The 24069-nt window shown below is 43.9% G+C and overlaps 1 protein-coding gene across 7 annotated transcripts in view; it reads left to right on the forward strand.

Moving 5' to 3' along the window:
* The window catches only part of LOC126267586 (titin homolog), a 383918-nt gene that overhangs the window by 318058 nt on the left and 41791 nt on the right, over positions 1 to 24069 (forward strand). The gene's annotated exons all lie outside the window — the stretch shown is intronic.

Genomic DNA, 24069 nt, shown 5'->3' on the forward strand with positions numbered 1-24069 from the left:
TCCCACACGTTGTGCAGCCTGAGTGGGGTTCTTGTTACTTTCGCAGTGGCACTAAGTTAAATCTCGGACACGCACGGAAGAGATAACACGTAGTTGACAGTCAATTAGTGTAGATGCGTCCTCTCCCTTTCCCACTGTGAGTTAAGGTGCCGTTGCGGCATCAGCAACAACGCTGGACCACACAGAAGACTGCCAGAACAAATATTTAACGACCAAATAACTCAAACCGAACGCAATCGGTTCACGAGCGTTACTCACTCTGTATCTGTGCAGCACTGCTTGCAGGAATGCTTTCTTGAGTTCTGGTCCAGGCATACCCTGTCGGGCGGTATTCATGGTAAGCAAAAGCTCAAGATATCAGTGATATAAAAGAGTCTTTCTTGCTGCGGGTCTACTGTCAACAAGGAAATGTAGCTGTAATGCAGACCGTTCAACTCGTATTTAATGCTAACATGAAAACAAGGCATCACAACCCTTACGACAGGTTAAAAACATGAGACGCTGAGAGCTATGTCCAAAATCTCTGTCTTCTGGATGCATTTTTCTACCAATTGAGTTATACAAACACATCGCGCGAGCTACATAGGAGCTTAATTTTGTCACTTCATAGGAAAAGCTTTATTTTGGCAGCATATCACGACTGTTACTAGTACCACACCAGCTTTTGTGTTAGCTAAGCAACATTAGCGCTTCGGACAGTATGATATAGCAGCAATATCTTCCACTCTGGAGTTCATGGTGCAAATAACAAACTTCGGCGACAAATTGGGGCAGTGTAGCGCTCCGGCGTTTGGCCTTGAATCTCCTACTTTCATAGGCAGCACTGTAGCAAATAAGAGGTATAAAACTTTAATCTGCTAATACTGCTCTCTGCTCTCACAGACCTCACTGCTGAGCTGACAGTTTCTTGTGACATAACCCATTTTAATGTCACGTACTTCTTTCCTGCTAAAGACACGCGGTTCCTTTTCTTAATAGTTTAGAGTAGCAGGAGAAACTTAATGAATGTAAAGAGTAGCTGGGATAAATGATGAGGGAGGGAAGAGACAGTGGTTTGTTTAAGGAAATATTCCGTCATATGTCCACAATTATCGATGGGAACAATGGAAATGGTAAATCAAAAACAGTGTAGGCAAGGTTTTTAATCCCATCTCTCTCCAATATGATTCCGTTTCCCAAAGCATTCATATCTGTAGATAAGTGCCGCTATAATTTAGATGTGGAAAATTGCACAGGAATGAAAGGAGTTCCAGACCGACTCATGATTTTAAGTTGTCACTGCCGTCCATAAAGTGAAGCTTACTCACAAGACTGAAAATTTCCGTGCAGGACTAATTATTTTTATTGAGATCCTAGCATTTTAAGAGGGATCTTATCTTCCATTTGTTTATGACAAATGGCGCTATTTGCATCATACTTACAGCAGAAAAATAGCTTGTCTTCTACTAAATAAACTCAAACAGGCTGTGCTTATACCTACATCCAATCAAAACTCTAAAGAGCCTACCTGCATTAAGATTATAAGCAGTGAATATTATTGTTTCATGAAGGAACTAACACTGTTAAATGAATCTGACGCTATCGTTGCACGTACGAAAAATACCATAAATTAAGAGTCTGCTACTTTATTTTAACTGAACATTTTTTCAACGATAATCAGATAAAGTTTTATGTCACACAACATATATGTTTTTGTTCGCCGTCACCATGCGAAAAGACACAAAATTATCGCTGTAACCAGTTACTGCGAGAGCACGCAAGCTTCTAAACACGTAAATTGCTTGCAGCAAATATCCACTACAGCACTCCCACGTGCCACTCGTGAGCTTGCTATTTAATTGTTCTGATAATTGTGGAACTTTATGCTTTATTGTCAGTCAGTCGTTTTCAAGCTGCTTCCAGCTTTTCTCCACATATTTTCCCTGTGCAATATTCTAAATGTACTGTTTCTGAAATATTTCCTAAGTCAATTTTCGTGTCTAGCACGTTTATTCAGTTGAAAGAAGTTTTGTTCCGCTGTGTGTGTGTGTGTGTGTGTGTGTGTGTGTGTGTGTGTGTGTGTGTGTGTTTCATTTAAGCAGAATTATTAAGCTTCTTCAGCTTCTCCAAGCGTTATGCCTTTAAACACGTTTTGCGATCTTTCCTGCCGCTCCTCAGTTACTCCTGTCTCTCTTTTATTAGTATTTAACTGGCTAAGCAGGTGTGGATATGATGTGATTTTTTTGTACGTGTATTTCGTTCATGGTCCACCATTTTCTTTATTTCTATTGTAACGTGGCATTAGTCACTGAATCACACCCCGTTGTCGCCAGTATTCCAAAGAACGAAGGATATTCAAGAGTTAAATGGTCGTAGACACCGTCTTCAAAAGAGATTTCGAATTATATTAATCCATTCAGACGAGGAAGGGAGAACGAATCGATCGGGAACTTTTAGAACAAGTGACCCCTACTTCTACCTTGAGAAATTTAGAGAATAAAGAAACCATGGAAAATCTAAACCTGTGTCGCTGAACGACGATTTAAATTAGTTTCTCCGTAATAGGGGACCAGTACTTCAAGTATTCAAGCATCTCCCACGACATCAGTATTCAGCACACATTATTCCACATCGTACTGTCTACAGCTTTCTCTAAGCCTAAACGCACTCCTGTCAGGTTCAAATGGTTCAAATGGCTCTGAGCACTATGCGACTTAACTTCTGAGGTCATCAGTCGTCTAGAACTTAGAACTAATTAAACCTAACTAACCTAAGGACATCACACACATCCATGCCCGAGGCAGGATTCGAACCTGCGACCGTAGACTCCTGTCAGGGAGAACCCGAGTTTAAATCTCTGTCCCGCCATCGTTATTTAAGTTTTCCGTGGCGTCTCTACATTATTTAGGGAGACGTCCATGAAATGTTGGGAGAGAGGTCCAGCTAAATCTCACCTTCTCATTTAACTCCGCCCCGGCAGCTGCGCGGTTCCTAGGTTCGACTAGATGGCTTATAGGCCCGTCCCGAAAGCCAATTAAAAAGATCTCTTTGAGGCCGGAGTGGAGGCAGCAATGAAAATCTCACGTCAACTTTGTAATTCACAGAATATACGTTATTGTAACAGACAATATTAAAGCGCACACCAATCTTTACGACCTCTCTGAATGGAACGCTTTACATGTGTGCATTTCCGGGATTCCCCAATATGAAAAAAGCGCGGCATGTGTGTAAGACTTCATTCAGAGAGTTCACTACCGCGCTGGTCGAAGTTACTGCGTGTCAGTCAGTGAGTCAGTCGTGATATTCTGCAACGCATTTAAAGACGATGTTATTGTGCTCAACTAGAAGCTGTATCAAAACTTTTACAATGAATATGTTTAGCGGCATGCCGACTAGTCGAAAACCTAGTGTGAGAAAGAATTTAATCTTTTGTAGAAGGAAACAATGCTGAAGTTCACCAACAAGAATTCTCTTAGTGATCATATAAATCAAAGAGATTGAAAAGCTACGTAATCACATGGATCAAAGTAAGGTAAAAATAATGTTATCTTCCATCTGCAAAGTAAGTGAAGGTGCAATGACGTTTAATGTGTTTAATATACGGGTACCAATAAAAGGTCAGTTTTTTAGGGATCCGTCAAAACAGTCAATTCTGCTCCTGCGGAGTCTTTTTGCCAGTCTATCCTTGTCTGTCTATCTGCCCGTCCGATTACTACACAGGGTTGTCATGTACAAAATAGTGTTAAAGACCCTGCTCAGTACACTTTCTAAACGATCATGGTTTTGTTAGAGTATTATAAACAATAATTAAAACAAACCGGAGTACGGGGTAAACCTCACGTGAGGGGGACAGGTAGAGGGTCCAACCACACCTAACGAAATCTCAACAACATGGAATGGAGGTCCAAATTTTAAACTTTCACTTAATTAATGGACGTCCATTACGACGAATTTCGGAGTTTTTATTTCCTTCCTCCATGCTTCTGAAACTCCGAAGGCGTTCTATCTCCATAATGATTTCACTATCGACGGGACGTTAAAATCTTATCTATGTTCCATTCAAACCACTAACTGCAGAGGTAAGCGAGTTATTTCTAATCTTTTGATATTTTATTAAGCCTGATGTCACCACTACTCCTCTGATTCTGTATCTTAGACAAAACCAGTCAGAAACTGTAGATTGCCACTTTCCCTGTCGTTTCTTTCAATTCACTTCATTTTCTCACAGATTATAAACCCGACTGGCAGTATGAACCACTCTCCGTAGATAGTTTGCTTGCAGTCGACAGCACCTGTCTCTTTTGTGTCCCAGCGCACTAGCGACCGATCATAGGCAAAGCATATCGCTTCAGTAGTGATCAATTCATTGTGTTAATTGCTAAAATCGCCATAAACGTTAACAGCCTCATTACATCATTTTTAATGCACGGATCGGTATATCGTTATTTTCTTGCGAAAGTTCAGTTGAGAAGATTCTCAGACCAAATGTTAGAAGAAGAAGTAATGATGTCTTGGCTGAAAGGCCGAGAAATGATGGAATATACTGGGCGCCGGGAAAATTTCAATAACCATCACACCTACAAGGAATACTTAAAATGCAAATATTACACCGCAGCTATGAAGACCGTTACACAATATTCTCGTCCGGTCGGCGTTACGACTTACGTTAAGATCTTGCCAAGGTCGAAATTTGGGAACACCAAGTTTGAGGACGACGAACTTCTCGCAGCAGAAGCAAAAGCATCACGCAACTATCGGAGGTGGTTCCTACCCTCCTCTCGCGTTTCATGTTACACAGGGGCTGAATGTTCCCATATCCTAGTGAAATGTGTTATCTTATTGAGAAATGTAAATAGTGTTATTTATTTATTTCAACAGAACAATGTTTACACTCAAGAGTCAGCCCTAGGTCCACCTGTGCTAGTGTGATAAGGCATTTATAGATCATACTGGTTTCAACCTACACAAATATCTACAGCCCTAGATACAGATGTATGGAGCTTAATCTACACAGGCTCAGAAATTAATACTCTACGTTCAGCTGTCACGTCCGTACAACGCATGAAACTTGTTAATGCATTGTCTCGCTCGCACTTTTGTAAAGAATTCGCCAGGGAATACTGATATCAAATTTTTATTGGAGACTGGATATTATCAGTTCCATTGATTAACTCATATCTTATAATTATGCGTAGTATGAGGGTAAAAATGTTATTCAAAGCCTCAAGTTTGTGTCCTTGATTATATCGAATCTTTTGTGTGTATGAAAGGACGTGACGTCTGGCCATCCAGATATAGATTTTCAGTAGTTTTCCTGTAATTAGTTGAAGCGTATGACGGCACAGTTTTTTTGAAAATGCAACACCTGGTTTCCTATGTCACCATTATCGAATCCGAACATGTGCTCAATTGGTAATGATAACATCGTCGATGGGACGTTAAACGCTTATCTTTCTTTGTTCCTTCCTTCATCATTTTTCAGAGAAGAATACGCCTTTTACCACGAAATACTACTGAAACCGTCGACTGATTTGACTTGTTAATCCCGCTTTTCAAATTTAAGACTCCAATCATCACATAGACAGTCGTATAATAATACCCATTCACGCCCTGGGGCCTCGCTTGCAACTTTTTAAAGCCACAGTCTTATGCAGCGAATGATTTTAGGGCATGGAATCAGAAATCACAAACGACATTCATACAATTCTGGAAATCACTCAAAGGTCTATGAGGGACTTCCCATAATCATTTATACAGACAGGATCAAAAGGAAATTACTGAACAGTATTAGATGAAACGTTCTGTGGCTCAGGTTAACAATCTAGGGGATAAATTCAGTTAGTTTATTGAAAGAAATAAAAGCAGACATAGCCTTTTCCCCCAAACTGTCAATTTCTCTCTAAACATCAAATAAGTGATTAAGATTTTTTTACTCGAAGATGTTATTCCTTCCCAAATTTAATGGAGGACGTTGAAACAGTATGAAAAAAATTGTAGAAGTAAACGTGTATAACTGGAGTAAATAGTTTAAACCGGATAGAACAAGTATCACCGATGTTCATCGCACCGGACCACCGGTTGAAGTTGTACCGACATATTAAAAAAAAGAGCACAAATGACATTATTCGCGAATAAAGACGTATAAAAATTCGTAACAAATGCTGATCTGTGTACTATTCATGTTTTGACAAGCTTAATCATCGTAAAACATGCTCGAGATAAGATCTAAGACAGCTGATGCAAGTGTATACAGACATCCATGTTCGTATTTCTACTCAGCCCAAGCAAGGGTTTTAACAGAAGGTAATTCCTTTCTACTTGACCAAAAGAAGGAATCGATTGATGGACGCATCCTGAGGCATCAAGGTTAGGTTAGTGTTGTTTAACGTCCCGTCGACAACGAGGTCATTAGAGACGGAGCACAAGCTCGGGTTAGGGAAGAATGGGGAAGGAAATCGGCCGTGCCCTTTCAAAGGAACCATCCCGGCATTTGCCTGAAACGATTTAGGGAAATCACGGAAAACCTAAATCAGGATGGCTGGAGACGGGATTGAACCGCCGTCCTCCAGAATGCGAGTCCAGTGTGCTAACCACTGCGCCACCTCGCTCAGTGAGGCATCAAGGAACTGTCAATTTGGTAACGGAGAGAGGTATTTTCAAAAAAATGGCTCCAAGAACTATGAGACTTAACATCTGAGGTCATCAGTCCCCTAGGCTTAGAGCTACTTAAACCTAATTTACCTAAAGTCATCACACACATGCATGCCCGAGGCAGGATTCGAACCTGCGACAGTAGCATCAGCGCGGCTCCGGACTGGAGCGCCTAGAAACGCTCGGTCACATCAGCCGGCAGGTATTTTCATTCCGCTGTGAAAATATCACTCCTGATATGCGATGCTTAAAATAATTTGTCACTTTGGAGTACTATGACATTAAAAAGTTACACAGTCATACCGTTTGAAATCATAGAAAACAGCCGAAATGTTTCAGCCATTAAAATGTAAAAGCTGCTTTTAGAAATATTATCGTAATTTCAAAATATAACTGCGGTCTTGCCACAGTATGCCATCCTTCAAACAAATAAAAGATGAACGTATTCTTAGTGGAGAAGTGTCCAAGTACACAACTCGCCGGTAACGAACCCCACGTCATTGGCCTCATTCCTACACCTAGCAACGGAATAGCTGTCAATCGTAAACATCGTTACCGACAGCACAGGCTGTCCAATCGATTACCGGACACCTGTCGGGTGACGGCGCCAACGACTCTCGCTGGCGGATGTCATTGCCTTTAAGCTGCTTACGGTAGGTTCCCGCGATGAATAGCAGCGCTTATCGGACTTTATGAGTCACTGAACATCAGAAGCGCGATCTATCTTCCAGGTAAATTATTACAAAACAGTCTAACGCCGAGATTACTTAACACATTGCAGGTGAAAATGAAGTGAGTTTCTCCACTCAAGGATAGTCTTTGCCTGGTTAGCTGGATATGGTTTAACAGGTGTTTAGTGCTTCCATTAATGTGTCTGCTAATAATGTGAATAGCCGTAACACGAACGTTTACTCTCAAAATGTGGAAGCTCATTGACCATGCCTGTCATGATATGTGCGGTTGATAAAGACAAACATAACCGTCTCTTTTACGAAAGTAGTGTTATGCGGATATGCGAACTACGTTTATCCCTAGTGCTTGTGGTTCATTCCACACAGTCTCGTACACAAAGGCTCTCGTTAGTGTACTAATTCTTTTCTTTTAGCTTTAGAAGCAGTTCCTTCTTTTTGTGATGTTACCCTCTTTTGGTATTCACATCCGAAATCTGAATCGTTGCTGATATTTAGGTTATTAGAGCAAGAAGATAATTTATCGGTTTGACATGGAAAAAGTGATGATAACATCGAAATTTAATTTTTACTGTTTTGCTACGTGTTATAGCGTAAATTGTGTATCTACTTGATCTGTATAGCACTTTTTTCTTCTTCTTTTTTCAAGTGTTAGCCATTTGCCCATTGCATCCTCTTGTTCAGTGCATGTATTGTCTGAGGTAATTCACCTCACTTGATGTAATTCACCTCACTTGATGTAGCTATTGATTTATTCACTATTGGCCGATAATTTATTATTATTTTGAGCATTCTATTTTCATTCATTCTTGTTTCGATGTTCTCATTTTATTTCTATGTTGCTTGATCTGTTCATTTATGCCTTTAAGTCATTACGAGTTTTGTTGTATGTGTTTCGTTAACATGAATAAACTTAATGATGTGCCGTCACAAAATTAACTGTATTACATGCTTTATCGCCAAGATACGTTTTTCGAAAGTTGAAGAAGTTTTATAAAGAGCGTACTCCTCCATTTCCAATAGTTACCAAATAGCACGAATGAATTCAAAAGGGACCTACTTCTCTTGAAGGATGTCCGGAAACTGTATACACTTGTGAAAACATCAAGAGATACACTATGTGATCAAAAGTATCCGAACAATCCCAAAAACATACGTTTTTCATACTAGGTGCATTGTGCTGCCACCTACTGCCAGATACTTCATATCAGCGACCTCAGTAGTCATTAGACATCGTGAGAGGAGCAGAATGGGGCGCTCCGCGGAACTCACGACTTTGAACGTGGTCAGATGGTTGGGTGTCACTTGTCTCACACGTCTGTACGCGAGATTTCCACACTCCTAAACGTCCCTAGGTCCACTGTTTCCGATGTGATAGTGAAGTGGAAACGTGAAGGGACACCTACAGCACAAAAGTGTACAGGCCGACCTCGTCTATTGACTGACAGAGACCGCCGATAGTTGAAGACGGTCGTAATATGTAATAGGATCTATCCAGACCAGCACACAGGAATTCCAAACTACATCAGGATCCACTGCAAGTACCTTGACAGTTAGGCGGGAGGTGAGACAACTTGGGTTTCATGGTCGAGCGGCTGCTCATAAGATACACATTATGCCGGTAAACGTCAAACATCGCCTCGCATGGTGTAAGGAGCGTAAAAATTGGACGATTGTGTAGTGGAAAAACGTTGTGTGGAGTGACGAATCACGGTACACAATGTGATGATCCGACGGCAGGGTGTGGGAATGGCGAATGCCCGGTGAACTTCATCTGCCAGCTTGTGTAGTGTCAACAGTAAAATTTGGAGGCGTGGTGTTGTGGTGTGGTCGTGTTTTTTCATGGAGGGGGCTTGCACCCCTTGTTGTTTTGCATGGCACTATCACACACAGGCCTACACTAATGTTTTAAGCACCTTCTTGCTTCTCACCGCTGAAGGGCAATTCTGGTATGGCGATTGCATCTTTCCACGCGATCGAGCACCTGTTCATAATGCATCCTTGTGATGGACTGGCCTGCACAGAGTCCTGACCTTAATCCTACAGAACACCTTTGAGATGTTTTGGAATGCCGACTTCGTGCCAGGCGTCAACGTCCGCCATCGATACCTCTCCTCAGTGCAGCACTCCGTGAAGAAGGGGCTGCCATTCCCCAAGAAACCTTCCAGCACCCGATTGAACGTATGCCATGCCGCGCGTCAGCCAGGAGTGATGGTCTGGGGTGAAACTTCTTTTCATATCAGGACCTCTTTGGTTGGTGTCCGTGGCACCTTTACAGCACAGCGGTAAGTCGACAATATCGTACCCCCCCCCCCCTCCCCCCTTTTGGTGCCCTTCATAGCAAGCCATCCTGGGATCATACTTCAGCAAGACTGATACCGGTATTACCTCGGCGTATCATAAAACGCCCAAAGGATTAAGTGGAAGGAATGGACCTTAAGGCAGGGAAGAATTCACCTTTTATTGTTCACAATATTTATTGAGAAATAACAATTATCATGACCGTCAAGTGAGAGAACATCTGTACATGTAGCCCTTCAGTTGGCTTTAAATATCAAAGAAAGTATAACAACCTTTCAAATGAGAAAGGTAATACCTTTTTAATAAAAAATAGAAAACAATTCACGCCAAAAGGGCTATCATTAAGTTCACTTAAAGACAGTTTTAAAACCTTCTCCAAATACATTCGTTTCAAAGAAACAGTAACCTTACATACGGACTCCCCACGAGACAGGCAATAATATCCATCAGACACTTGTCTTACAAATAGTTCCCAGCTCACGGCATCGGCCAACTGCGGACATGAACGTCTTGCGGAGTAGCCAATATGGGCCACACCTGGTTGTGCCCCTCGGGCCCGATTTATCGGGCCGACCGACGGCGCGAAGTACAGTAGGTGCGTCCGACTTCACTTCCCCGATGCCCCTCCCCCCAAACGATTGACTCAGAGGGCTGTCAATGGGTGCACCTGGGCCTTAACGGAACGTTCAGTTCCGTCAGATGCAAGAACAAGCGAAAACCCGAAGGTGTAGCCCAGACCCACCACGTAGGCACAGAAGTAGAACAAATTGTCAAAAATTATAGTCCAACAAACCGCGTGTGCTGGCGCAGCAACAACACGCTACAGCCAAAAGTCTCAAACAGTGCTATGTTAATAAAACCAAAATCAATCACTTAAAATAGTTTTAAATAAAAAGGCATGGTAGCAGTATCGCAAGAGTTAAAACAAATTGCGACTGCTATATTTAGCTTACAAGTCACAATTAAACAAGACTCAGGGTTGAGATACACTCCTGGAAATGGAAAAAAGAACACATTGACACCGGTGTGTGAGACCCACCATACTTGCTCCGGACACGGCGAGAGGGCTGTACAAGCAATGATCACACGCACGGCACAGTGGACACACCAGGAACCGCGGCGTTGGCCGTCGAATGGCGCTAGCTGCGCAGCATTTTTGCACCGCCGCCGTCAGTGTCAGCCAGTTTGCTGTGGCATACGGAGTTCCATCGCAGTCTTTAACACTGGTAGCATGCCGCGACAGCGAGGACGTGAACCGTATGTGCAGTTGACGGACTTTGAGCGAGGGCGTATAGTGGGCATGCGGGAGGCCGGGTGGACGTACCGGCGAATTGCTCAACACGTGGGGCGTGAGGTCTCCACAGTACATCGATGTTGTCGGCAGTGGTCGGCGGAAGGTGCACGTGCCCGTCGACCTGGGACCGGACCGCAGCGACGCACGGATGCACGCCAAGACCGTAGGATCCTACGCAGTGCCGTAGGGGACCGCTCCGCCACTTCCCAGCAAATTAGGGACACTGTTGCTCCTGGGGTATCGGCGAGGACCATTCGCAACCGTCTCCATGAAGATGGGCTACGGTCCCGCACACCGTTAGGCCGTCTTCCGCTCACGCCCCAACATCGTGCAGCCCGCCTCCAGTGGTGTCGCGACAGGCGTGAATATAGGGACGAATGGAGACGTGTCGTCTTCAGCGATGAGAGTCGCTTCTGCCTTGGTGCCAATGATGGTCGTATGCGTGTTTGGCGCCGTGCAGGTGAGCGCCACAATCAGGACTGCATACGACCGAGGCACACAGGGCCAACACCCGGCATCATGGTGTGGGGAGCGATCTCCTACACTGGCCGTACACCTCTGGTGATCGTCGAGGGGACACTGAATAGTGCACGGTACATCCAAACCGTCATCGAACCCATCGTTCTACCATTCCTAGACCGGCAAGGTAACTTGCTGTTCCAACAGGACAATGCACGTCCGCATATATCCCGTGCCACCAAACGTGCTCTAGAAGGTGTAAGTCAACTACCCTGGCCAGCAAGATCTCCGGATCTGTCCCCCATTGAGCATGTTTGGGACTGGATGAAGCGTCGTCTCACGCGGTCTGCACGTCCAGCACGAACGCTGGTCCAACTGAGGCGCCAGGTGGAAATTGCATGGCAAGCCGATCCACAGGACTACATCCAGCATCTCTACGATCGTCTCCATGGGAGAATAGCAGCCTGCATTGCTGCGAAAGGTGGATATACACTGTACTAGTGCCGACATTGTGCATGCTCTGTTGCCTGTGTCTATGTGCCTGTGGTTCTGTCAGTGTGATCATGTGATGTATCTAACCCCAGGAATGTGTCAATAAAGTTTCCCCTTCCTGGGACAATGAATTCACGGTGTTCTTATTTCAATTTCCAGGAGTGTATATTAAGTAACCGATTGAACTCACTTCCACTCGTGATGCCCCCGAAAAACACCGAATGATATTTTATCCTTACGATAATCGAGGCCTTGGTGGATGCCGACATTCAAACCTCCGCACAAGTGTCTCAGGGAGTTAGCGCACTTTGGTAGATCATATAGTTCAAGATCCACATTATTGTCTGGAACAAACTAAACACTCAGTTTTAAAACATTATACACAAAAAGCCCCACGGCTTGGATGGTATGGCAAAATGCCGACACTACTAGACACCAAGCAACAACAGTCGATGAGAATGGTGCAACAAATTGCGTAGCGTCCGACCACAACATGGATTACTAACAGATTTTCATAACTGAGCACTCGATAATAGTTTCATATGGCTCGAAGCATTATGGGACTTACATGTGAGGTCATCAGTCCCCTAGACTTAGAGCTACTTAAACCTAACTAACCTAAGGACATCACACACATCCATGCCCGAGACAGGATTCGAACCTGCGACCGTAGCAGCCGCGTGGTTCAGGACTGAAGTGCCTAGAACCGGTCTACCACAGCGGCCGGCCGCTAACAATTTGTCTCAGGTGAGGTACACTTGCAATACGGAAGGCAGAAATTGCAAGGCCAGTGAAAGACATAAATAGAATGACGCCACCTTATCAGGTCAGCGAAATAATCGCCCAACAGCATCAGAGAAGTAGGTCACCAGTACAATCTTCCAGTAACATATAATCGGTTAACGGTCAGCAACTGCTTGGCTGCACAGACCACCTCAGGACAAAGCCGTTACAACTGTCACCTGTACGATCCTTTTCAAAACACCTCTTCGCTGACCGGGTTACGTGTCCTCCTCCGGCAATCGCACCGTCTTCCACTCACCTCCAAAAAACCTCTCGCGCTCGCCCGTCGATCCGCTCACCGCTGCGCCACCTCCAGACCGACTCACAAGGCCGAAAAGTTAGCATCTCTGAACGAAGATCGGTAGCTGCAAAGCTGGCACGGCCCAAAGATAACGCTCGCCCGCATACGGCGAGTTTCTGCAGCTTGTCATCGGGCTTGCCAAACCCCACCTTGGCCAGCAAAGACGACGGATCTCTCCTCCAATTGAGTGCTTTTGGAGTATTATGTGCGAGGCCCTCCTACCAGCTCGGAATTTTCACGATCAAACGCGCCAGTTGGGCAGAATTTGGCACGATGCCCCTCAGGAGCGCATACAGCAACTCTGTCGGTCAACGCCACGCCATATAACTGCTTGCATTAGGGCAAGAGGTGGACCAACGCTTTACTGACTTGCTCAACTTTTGAAGGTGTTTCTCTTAAAAAAATTCAACGAGTTTTTCTGACATTGTTTTTCCTGTGTGTGTATGTGTGGTTCAAAATGGTTCAAATGGCTCTAAGCACTATGGGACTTAACATCTGAGGTCATCAGTCCCCTAGACTTAGAGCTACTTAAACCTAACTAACCTAAGGACATCACACATATCCATGCCCGAGGCAGGATTCGTACCCGCGACCGTAGCAGCAGTGCGGTTCCGGACTGAAGCGCCTAGAACTGACTGGCCACAGCGGTCGGCTATGTGTGTGTGTGTGTGTGTGTGTGTGTGTGTGTGTGTGTGTGTGTGTGTGTGTGTGTGTGTGCGCTCCTTCGTATCCTATGGGAGCACCAGCATTGTAGAGTAAGAGCACTAGTTGTATCTCTGAGTCACTCGCCACTTAACTAGACCTGCGAACAAGCTCTATGATTAGTAGGACTGGTATATCTCGGGTCTGGTTTGACGGATGGTAAGTGGGAGTTGATCGAGGCTCTGGTGGAAAAGATGGATATGGTTTAGGGGTACGTGAGAGATGAGAAATCGTTGTAATGGAGAAGTAGGGTACCAGCATAGGAGATGAAAAGATAGGATATTGGGTACTGGGATATGGTTGACCGGTTTACATGCTGTGTTCGAGTGTGCTTTAAGAAGAGAAGAAGGCATGGGAATAGGATGAGTTGGTATAGGATGGTATAGCAGAGAAAGGCAGCCAGAGGTAGAAGGCGAATAGGTGAAGATCTAGGCAACGAAACGAGATAAAACGATGAATGACAAATATTACGAGAAGTTGCAAGTCTGGCGACAGTGCCAGACGGATGAGAATTCCACATTCACAGCTGTGCAAGAATTCACCACCCACCAATATCCTGCTTTACTTGTAAACTGTGAAGATTACAGAGAATACATTATCTTCGCATGTGGATAGATGTTATGTTTGCATCACATCTTTTTTGGTGCCCGGACTGCCGCTGAGTTTCCGTAACTCGCCACAGTCCGAGTGGGACTGAAATTTGCAGACAAAGCGTAGTCGGGCGTGTGGTGCGAGAAGACAGCGCAGCGCCTCTTTGTGTCGGCTGCAGCTAACACAGCACAATGTAGACAAGCTACCAGCCGATCCCTGTGCGTTGTTTCTGCAAGGTAATACGGTAATATGAGGCGACAACATAGATTTGCAACAGAAAGCTACAGGTGGTTTCATTCGGGCAACGAGTTTCGCAAGTTGTTACCCAGAACCATAATTAAGAAGGGCCTTATAAACGAAATCATCACTAGAAAACCCAATTCATTCCTTTGCGTATGAGTCACAAGCTGTCCAATCTAATACGTTGAAGACATTGGTTATCTTCTTTAATTTAGAATAAGCATCAGAGGACGTGAAGCATTCTGTATTTTTGTATAACTTGAACGAATTAGAAAAACATTCATCAATGCTGCCCGATGTTTGAGTCACTCGTCACTTAATTGGATCCGCAGACAAGCCCTTTATGATTGGTAGGACTGGTGTATCTGGGGACTGGTTTCATGGATAGCTCTTCAGTGCCATCAAATTAATAATACCTTTTTTTTGAGTCTGAATACTGGATATCGTTTCAGGACTATCTTCTCGCTAGGTTTCTTGGTATGTATCCTTTGTTTATTTAGGAAGGGAGGGAGGGGAGTCAGTGCGGTGGGGCTGGCAGCAGTTTTATTCCTGCTCTTCAGCCTACTGATATTAAAGAATACACAAATGTTTCAATACAGTCAAAACAGTTAAAAAAATGTGAACAAAAAACGATAAAATTAATGTTTTGTTGCTGTGCAATGAATACACTCCCCAACAAGAGAAATAATGCACCCACAAGTCAAATTTACAAAGAACTTGGCAGTATTAGCCTATTTATCAGTATGACGGTACGCCCTCTATGGCATGGATGCATGCACCGATTCGGTTGGGAACGTTGTCATAAAGCCATTGTATCCTGTCCTGAGGCAAGCTGACCCACAACTGATGTAACTGGCTCTTGGAATTGTGGGTATTGGTATTGGGGTGAAGTTGACGTCCGAGCTAGTCCCACACACGTTCTATAGGGGACAGGCAGACAGTTCATTGATACACGTGCCATGTGTGAACGAGCACTGTTCTGTTGAAAATTTGCACAATGTCACTGCCGTCCGTTGTGGCCGAGCGGTTCTAGGCGCTTCAGTCTGGAAATGCGAAGCTGCTACGGTCGCAAATTCGAATCCTGCCTCGGGCATGGATGTGTGTGTGATGTCCTTAAGTTAGTTAGGTTTAAGTAGTTCTAAGTCTAGGAGACTGATGACCTCAGATGTTAAGTCCCATAATGCTTAGAGCCATTTGAACCACAATATCACTGTCGCTTGAGAAACAATACGTGAGGAAGTAGGATGTCAGTGACGTGCCGCTTTGGTGACAGAGATCCCTCGATCGCCATCAGCCGTAACCTCCCTTGATCTCCCCGCACCCGGACGCCAGGAGCAAGCCTAACACCGTTGTTCCTCTCCAGAATATTGGAAGAATGGGATCTCTTCCCAGAGCGCAGTTCTACTCGCCGATAATGGTCACCTGGAGTAGTGCAGAGCCGTGATTCATCGCTGAACACAGTGCGACGCCACCCATCAGCAGTCCATGCTTCCCGGTCGCGACACCGCTCCAAACGCAACCGTTTATGTTGTGGCATGAACGGCAGCCTACGCGCGTCGGGCGGTAATTCCCTAGTCCAGCTGCTGCTGGTCTTCAACGAATGATGCGGGGGGGGGGGGGGGGGGGTTTACAGAAAGTTGCAGGGAATCCATTACATGTTTTCATATGGCAGGTACAGTTGTGAAGGGATTACCATGGGCTTGGTGCACAATTTGGTGGTCCTTCTTTGTGATCAGACACGGTCAACCAGAACTTTGTCGATGAGTCCTCATGTTCTCAAGCAGTCCAACATCGGGAAACTGTCACACGCGAATGCTCCACTGACCTGGATATTGCACGATTCGACTAGTCGGCACAGAGGGGACATACAATGAGGCCTCTTTCAAACTCTGTGAGGTGCTGATAAAGCTGTCTCACACAAATACGCGACATTTCTGTATCCTTCACAATGATCAGCCAACATCTGATGCTGTTTGCTCCTCTTATTTACCTTTCCAGTCCTGGTAACAACACTGAACACGAACAAAAGTAATAATCTCTCGTGGCCGTTCTCCCTGTCACAGAGAATTGCAACTCTAATCATTTACATACCCACCAATGGTGTGTATGTGTATGAAGTTGCATTTACATCCGACTATGACTTATTCAAACTGCGTGCCTATGGAGTATCGCCATAGTTGTGCGATTAGATTCGTCATTTTCTGTCAGAAAGGACATAGTTCATAGCAACAACCGAAAATTCATCGAACAAAACAAAAGTAATATCTGGCGTTGCCCAAGAAAGTCCTACACGCCCTTTGCTGTTCCTGGTATACATTAACGACACAGGAGAAAATCTAAGCAGACCTATTAGATTGTTCGCGGGTGATGGTGTCATTTACCGCTTAAGTCATCAGATGAGCAAAACAAATGACAAAACTATTTAAACAAGATATATATATGGTGCGAAAACTGACAATTGGCTCTAATTAATGAAAATTGTGAATTCGTCCACATGAATACCAAAAGGAACCCCCTAAATTTCAGTTACAGGATAAAACACACAAAACTAAATGCTGTAAATCCAACTAAATACTTAGGGATGATAATTACGAACAACTTAAACTGGTACAATCGCATAGATACCGTTATGGGGAAAGCAAACCAAAGACTGCGACGTATTGGCAGAACACTTGGAAAATGCAACAGGTCTACTGAAGACACTCTTTACACTACGCTTGTTCACTCTCTTTAGGAGTATTTTTTTGCGGTGTGGTATCCGCATTAGATGATACTGAAGGCGGACATCGAAAAAGTTCAAAGAAGGGTAGCTGATTTTGCACTAGTAGTATGGGAGAGAGCCCCACGGACATGATATGTGAATTGAGACGGCACTTATTAAAACAAAGGCGTTTTTCGTTGCAGCAGGATCTCCTCCTGGCATTTCAATCGTCAACTTTCTCCTCCAATCGAGAAAATATTCTGCTGTCATCCATCTACATAGGGAGAAATGTTTATCATGATAAAACAAGAGAAATCAGACTCGCACAGAAAGATTTAAATGCTCGTTTTTTAAGCGCGTCGTTGGAGAGTGGAATCGTAGAGGTGGTTTGATGAACGCTCTTCCAGGCACTTAATTGTGGACTGCAGAGTAATCATGAAGATGTAGATGCTTCACTTTTTTTGTCAGGAAGTGTAGACGGCGATTATGTGGCTGGTGCTACGAGGTGGATATGTTGCAGATCACCTGAGATATACTTCCAGTAGTTCTGTGATGTAGAGAAAGGGGATGGTGTACCTAGTTTGGTACCTTTACAGAATGTAATCATCAGTGAGGGTCTTCATCTCGATACACCGTAACTGAATAAAGAAGTGGACTCTCATCCTCGAAGTGAGGTCATCATGAAGTCTATAGCAGTGATGGCGCTTAACGCTGACACAACCGGTTTTCCGTTAAATCTTTTTTGACTCCAGTTTAACCTGATTGTTAAAGCCTTTCAAAGTAACCGGTGTCTGAAACTACCGACTTTCGCTTTTTTATTGTTGTTATTTCCAGTAATAACGTAGACTTCGAACAAAGACTGAAAGATTCTGATGAAGGTGAAAGAGTAGGATATCTAGATCGACATGGGGTTGAGACTGAAGCAGAAATCTGTCTCAATTTCTCCAGCAAAGATAGTTAAGATGAAGGAGATGTACGCAGCGACTGCCGGAGCAAAAAGTCACCGGGTGATGAGTGTCATGCATACGTAAAGCTACCACAAAATTAAAGGTTCAATCATTATCCTAAATTTACAGCACGTCTATAAGGGCGGCGACTGCTCAGGGAACGTAGTAGACATTTTCAGCTTGTATGATGTCTTAAGTCTGACGTGCCTCCTCCCGTTTGTAATCTTTTAAAGCAAATGGAGCACTGTATCTCGTTTCTACCACACTTAGTAAAATATTTCCAAACTATGTATGAACCCACACATGTACCGTCTGACAGGCCACGCCTCATGGGAACAGGTGCTTATTATCTCTGCAGTGCTGTACCGATCCTTACATCATAAATTTGTTTCTCGTTTCTAACTGCTGGCGTTGTTATTAAAATAGCACTGATCGCTTTCCCATTTTTTATAACAATGCAATATTTCAATTCAATGGAAATTTCACGAGTGAACATTACACCTTTTCTAAAAAAAACAAGTGTTTTATTTAAAAACCAAAAATTTTAGCACAGCTGTTACAGAAAATTGATACGTCGGTTCTAGATCTGTATGGCTATTCAGCAAATCACACTTAAGTACCTCGCAGAGGGTTCATCGAATCACCTTCTGCGGCTGGTCCTGGCCAAGGTTCGAGTCCTGCCTCGGGCATGGGTGTGTGTGTTTGTCCTTAGCATAATTTAGGTTAAGTAGTGTGTAATCTTAGGGACTGATGACCTTAGCAGTTAAGTCCCACAAGATTTCACACACATCTGAACATTTCAACCACCTTCATAATAATTCTCTGTTATTGCACTCTAGAACAACGCGCGGTAAATATGAAGACCTCTATCTTTCCATGCGAGCTCTGATTTCCCTTATTTTTTATGATGGTTGTTTCTCCCTATGTAGGTCGGAATCAACAAAATATTTTCGCATTCGGTGGAGGAAGTCGGTGATTGAAATTTCGTGAGAAGACGCCCACCGCAACGAGAAACGCCTGTGTTTTAATGACGTCCACCCCATATATTGCATCATTACCGTAACTCTCTCCCCAATTCCTCGATAACACAATACGTGGTGCCCTTCTCTGAACTTTGTCGATGAATTCCGTTAGCCCTATCTGGTAACGATCCCACACCGCGCAGTAGTACTCCAAAACAGGACGGACAAGTGTAGTGTAGGCAATTTCTTTAATAGATCTGTTCATCTTCTAAGTGCTCTGCCAATAAATGCAGTCCTTCCCACAACATTTTCTGTGCGTTCCTACCAATTTAAGTTGTCCGTAATTGTAATTCGTAGGTGTTTAGTTGAAATTAGGACCTTTAGAGTTGATTGATTTACCGTGTAACCGTAGTTCAACGGATTCGTTCTAGCACTCATGTGGATGACCTCACACTTTTCATTATTTAGGGTCAATTGCCAATTTTCGCACCACACAGATATCCTATCTAAATCGTTTTGCAATTGGTTTTGATCATCTGATGCCTTTACAAGACGTTAAACGACAGCATCATCTGCAAATAACCTAAGACGACTGCTTGGGTTGGCTCCTAACTCGTTTGTATGGACAAGGAACAGCCTATAACACTACCTTGGGGAGCGCCAGAAATCACTTCTGATTTACTCGACGACTTTCCGTCAATTACTGCGAACTGTGACCTCACTCACAGGAAATCACGAGTCCAGTCACATAACTGAGACGATATACTATAAGCACTCAATATGATTACAAGCTGCTTGTGAGGTACGGCGTCAAAAGCCTCCTGGAACTCAAGATATACAGAATAAGTTAGAAATCTTTTCTCGATAGCACTCAACCCTTATTTTGAGTAAACAGCTAGTTGTGTTTCACAAGATCGATGTTTTCTAAATTCGCGTTGACTGTGTCTCAATAGACCGTTCTCTGCGAGGTAATTCACAATGTTCGAACACAATATATGTTCCAAAATCCTGATAAATACCGACGTTAATGATGTGGGCCCGTAATTTAATGGATTACTCCTATCGCCTTTCTTGAATATCGGTGTGACCTGTGCAATTTTCCAGTCTTTGGGTGCGGATCTTTCGTCGCGCGAGCGGTTTTGTATGATTGTTAGGTGTGGAGCCATTGTATCAGCATACTCTGAAAGGAGTGTAGTTGGTATAGAATCTGGGCCGGAAGACTTTCTCTTATTGAGTGATCTGAGTTGCTTTACTACTCCGAGGATATCTATTTCTAATAACAGAAATTCCCCGCCCCCCCCCCCCCCCCCTTCAGATTTGCGGTAAAATGACCCAGTGGATGGCCCGTCAGAAGCTGAACACAGATCAAGCATGAAAACAAGAAGGTGTGTACTGAACTCTAAAAAAAGAACAAAATAGAAACAGTAAATGGTCCAGTCTCAAGTTGTGCCACATCGAGCGACTCTCCAGACTCACGGCGCCGTGGTTGTGTGGTCGCGGTGTTGGAGTGCGAAGTAAAGACCCGGGTTCTAATCTCCCTCGTGTCCCATTTCTTCTTCACAAATTTATGAACTGTCCGTCCGGTTGTTGATGTGTCGAACCTCCCTCTGTAGTCTTGGCAGTTGTCATACTATACACTGGTTACAGAATATGAGTCATGTGGAAAGAATATATTACCGTTGCAAATAAATGTGATGAACAGTGAGAGCAGGCGAGATGCCGCATAGACCTCTCACAAAAATGAAAACAGCAAATAAACGGGTGTAAACTATGTTACAGCGAAATAATTCAAATGCCAAAACTTTGAAAACGTAACGCAAGAAGCATAACATGTGGTACCTGTGTAGAACAAATAGGGGGGACGTACATCTGGAGATCTCTTCGTTACACGTCGTTGTTGCGAACGAACGTTACACGACGATACAGACACAAATCTGAATACAGCGAACAGGCATATAAGTGACACGGCGGACATTTCATTATTTTGTGAAGAAAAGGTGGGGCATGAGGGAGATTAGAACCCCGATCTCCTGCTTCGCAGTCCAACACCGTGAATACCTTTTTTTTTTTTTTTTTTTTTGAATTGATAGACCTCATTTTGTTCATTATTGTTCTTTGCGTTTGTTCGGGACGTCCCATGATATCCGTTCAAGTTCATCATTGATCCATTCACTCAGTTTATTATTATTATTATTATTATTACAGATGGCAGCTAACCCTCTGCCCGAAAACGCCGAACTACCGGCTCACGATGCCACAGTCATTCAAAGTCGCTCGATGTTGCACATGGTCATCTTGGACCTTCGCTGTTTCTATTTTGCCTCTTTTTTCCACAGATGAGAACACCTTCTATCTGTTTGATGCTGGATCTGTATTCAGTTTTTGATTGGATATCGACTAGGCAATCTTACCACTAAATCTGAGGGGGTGTGATTGAGAGTGTCCCTTGTAAGTTATTCATGTTGGCAGCTGCTCTTGATTCGAATTCTGGAACATTTACTTTGTCTCCTTTGGTGATGGAGTTTCGAAACATTATGTTTACTAATTCTGCTTTAGATTTTTCTTACCTCGTTATAAGCAAAAAATGCATAAAGGTGTTGCAGATGGGACAAAGAAACATCGAAAAACCGGCTATTTAGGAGGGTTGCCCAGAAAGGAATGCACCACCTTTTTTTCCTTTCTTTATTGAACATAATCAGAATTACACACACGAAAGAATGGTGTTTCATCTACACACACTATTTTTGCACGCAATCTCCATCCCGTTCTATGGCTTTCCTCCAGAGAAACAAGGGCGTGTATGCCCTGTCACTACCAATCCATGTCCTGGTGACGAAGCCAGTGCTTCACTGTGTGAATCACCTCCTCATCGTCCTCAAAATGTCTTCCATGAATGGCATCCTTTAATGGCCCAAACAAGTGGAAATCAGAGGGGGTTAGGTCAGGGCTGTAGGGTGGATGGGATAAAACTGTCCAATCCTGTTTTGCAGTGTTTAAAGAGTCCTCAGACTTGTGTAGGGCCGTGCGTTATCGTGTTGCAGCAAAATATCTCCTGGGTTGCTGTGGCGCCGAAGTCGCCAGAAGCGCGTCTTGAGTTTTGTTAATGTGTTGACAAATGCTTCTGAATTAATGGTACCGCCTCTTGCCATCACGTCGATGAGAATCATACCTTCACAGTCCCAGAAGACGGTGATCATAACCTTACCGGCGGAAGCAGTTGCTTTGAATTTTTTCTTCTGTGGGTAGCGGGAATGCCGTCATTCCATCGACTGTCGTTTTGTTGCGGGCTCAAAATGGTGAACCCAGGTATCATCAGCTATCACAATCCGGGACCAGAAGGTTTCAAAACATTGCAACAAATCGAGACAAATATTTTTTCTGTGTGATTTGTGATCCACTGTTAGACACCGCGGGACCCGCCTTGAACACACTTTTGAATATCCAAGAGTGCAAATAATTGCATCCACTCTCCCTATGCTGATTGACAGATTCAGCACGAACTGCCGAGTCGTAATGCGTCTGTCCTCACGAATGACATCAGCTCGCTACAGTATGTCAGCTCGACAGCCGTGGATGGTCTCCCCGATCGCTGCAAGTAGTGGCTCTCCGATGAACCACCTTCTGATGACCTCACCCTCCGTTCCCAGCGACTAATTGTACTTCATACTTATATGAATATGGTGTCTGTTCTTTCGGACATGTCCGATAGAACAGACATCATATCCATATAAGCATATAGTTCTGGCAATACCGGCCATGACCTTCATCTTCTGTGCGGATGCACACATATTATCCGAACTCTTACGGGACTTGGTAAGAATGTCTTCCACGAGTAATGAGTATGTTGGGTAGGAACACTACGAATGTAATGTGTGGACATACCTGGTGATCAAAAAGTCAGTATAAATTTGAAAACTTAATAAACCAAGGAATATTGTAGATAGAGAGGTAAAAATTGACACACATGCTAGAAATGACATGGGGTTTTATTAGAACCAAAAAAAATTGCTAGACGCGTGAAAGATCTCTTGCGCGCGTCGTTTGGTCATGATCGTGTACTCAGCCGCCACTTTCGTCATGCTTGGCCTCCCAGGTCCCCAGACCTCATTCCGTGGCTTTGGGGTTACCTGAAGTCGCAAGTATATCGTGATCGACCGACATCTCCAGGGATGCTGAAAGACAACATCCGACACCAATGCCTCACCATAACTCCAGACATGCTTTATAGTGCTGTTCACAACATTATTCCTCGACTACAGCTATTGTTGAGGAATGATGGTGGACATATTGAGCATTTCCTGTAAAGAACATCATCTTTGCTTTGTCTTACTTTGTTATGCTAATTATTGCTATTCTGGTCAGATGAAGCGCCATCTTCGGACATTTTGTGAACTTTTGTATTTTTTTGGTTCTAATAAAACCCCATATCATTCCAAGCATGTGTGTCAATTTGTACCTCTCTAGCTACACTATACAGTGATTTATCCAGTTTTCAAATATATACTGACTTTTTGATGACGGGGTATAAGGCGAGAATGTGCGTCTCGCGGGAGGCGGAGGCGTGTGCGAGATAGTCCCTGCAATCGCACTATCCTCTGTGCCCTCGGTGGCTCAGATGGACCCCTCCGTAATAATTAAAAAAAAAAAAAAACTGAGTGAATGGATCACCGTTGAACATGTACGGATGTCACGGGACGTCCGCCCCGGAGAAATACAGCGAACAATAACGATCAAAATGAGCTTAAAAAAATGGATAGAACGTATTCCTTGTAAGCAGGAGATCCCGGGGTCGAGTCCCGGTCGGGGCACACATTTTTCAACTCCCCCCGTTGATACATATCAACGCCCGTCAGCAGCTGAAGGTATTAAAATATAATTCTAATAACTGTACTTCGCCGGCTGGAGTGACCGAGCAGTTCCAGGCGCTACAATCTGGAACCGCACGACCGCTACGGTCGCAGGTTCGAATCCTGCCTC

The sequence above is a fragment of the Schistocerca gregaria genome, chromosome 4, assembly GCF_023897955.1.
Source record: "Schistocerca gregaria isolate iqSchGreg1 chromosome 4, iqSchGreg1.2, whole genome shotgun sequence".
In the NCBI taxonomy this organism is placed as follows: Eukaryota; Metazoa; Arthropoda; class Insecta; order Orthoptera; family Acrididae; genus Schistocerca; species Schistocerca gregaria.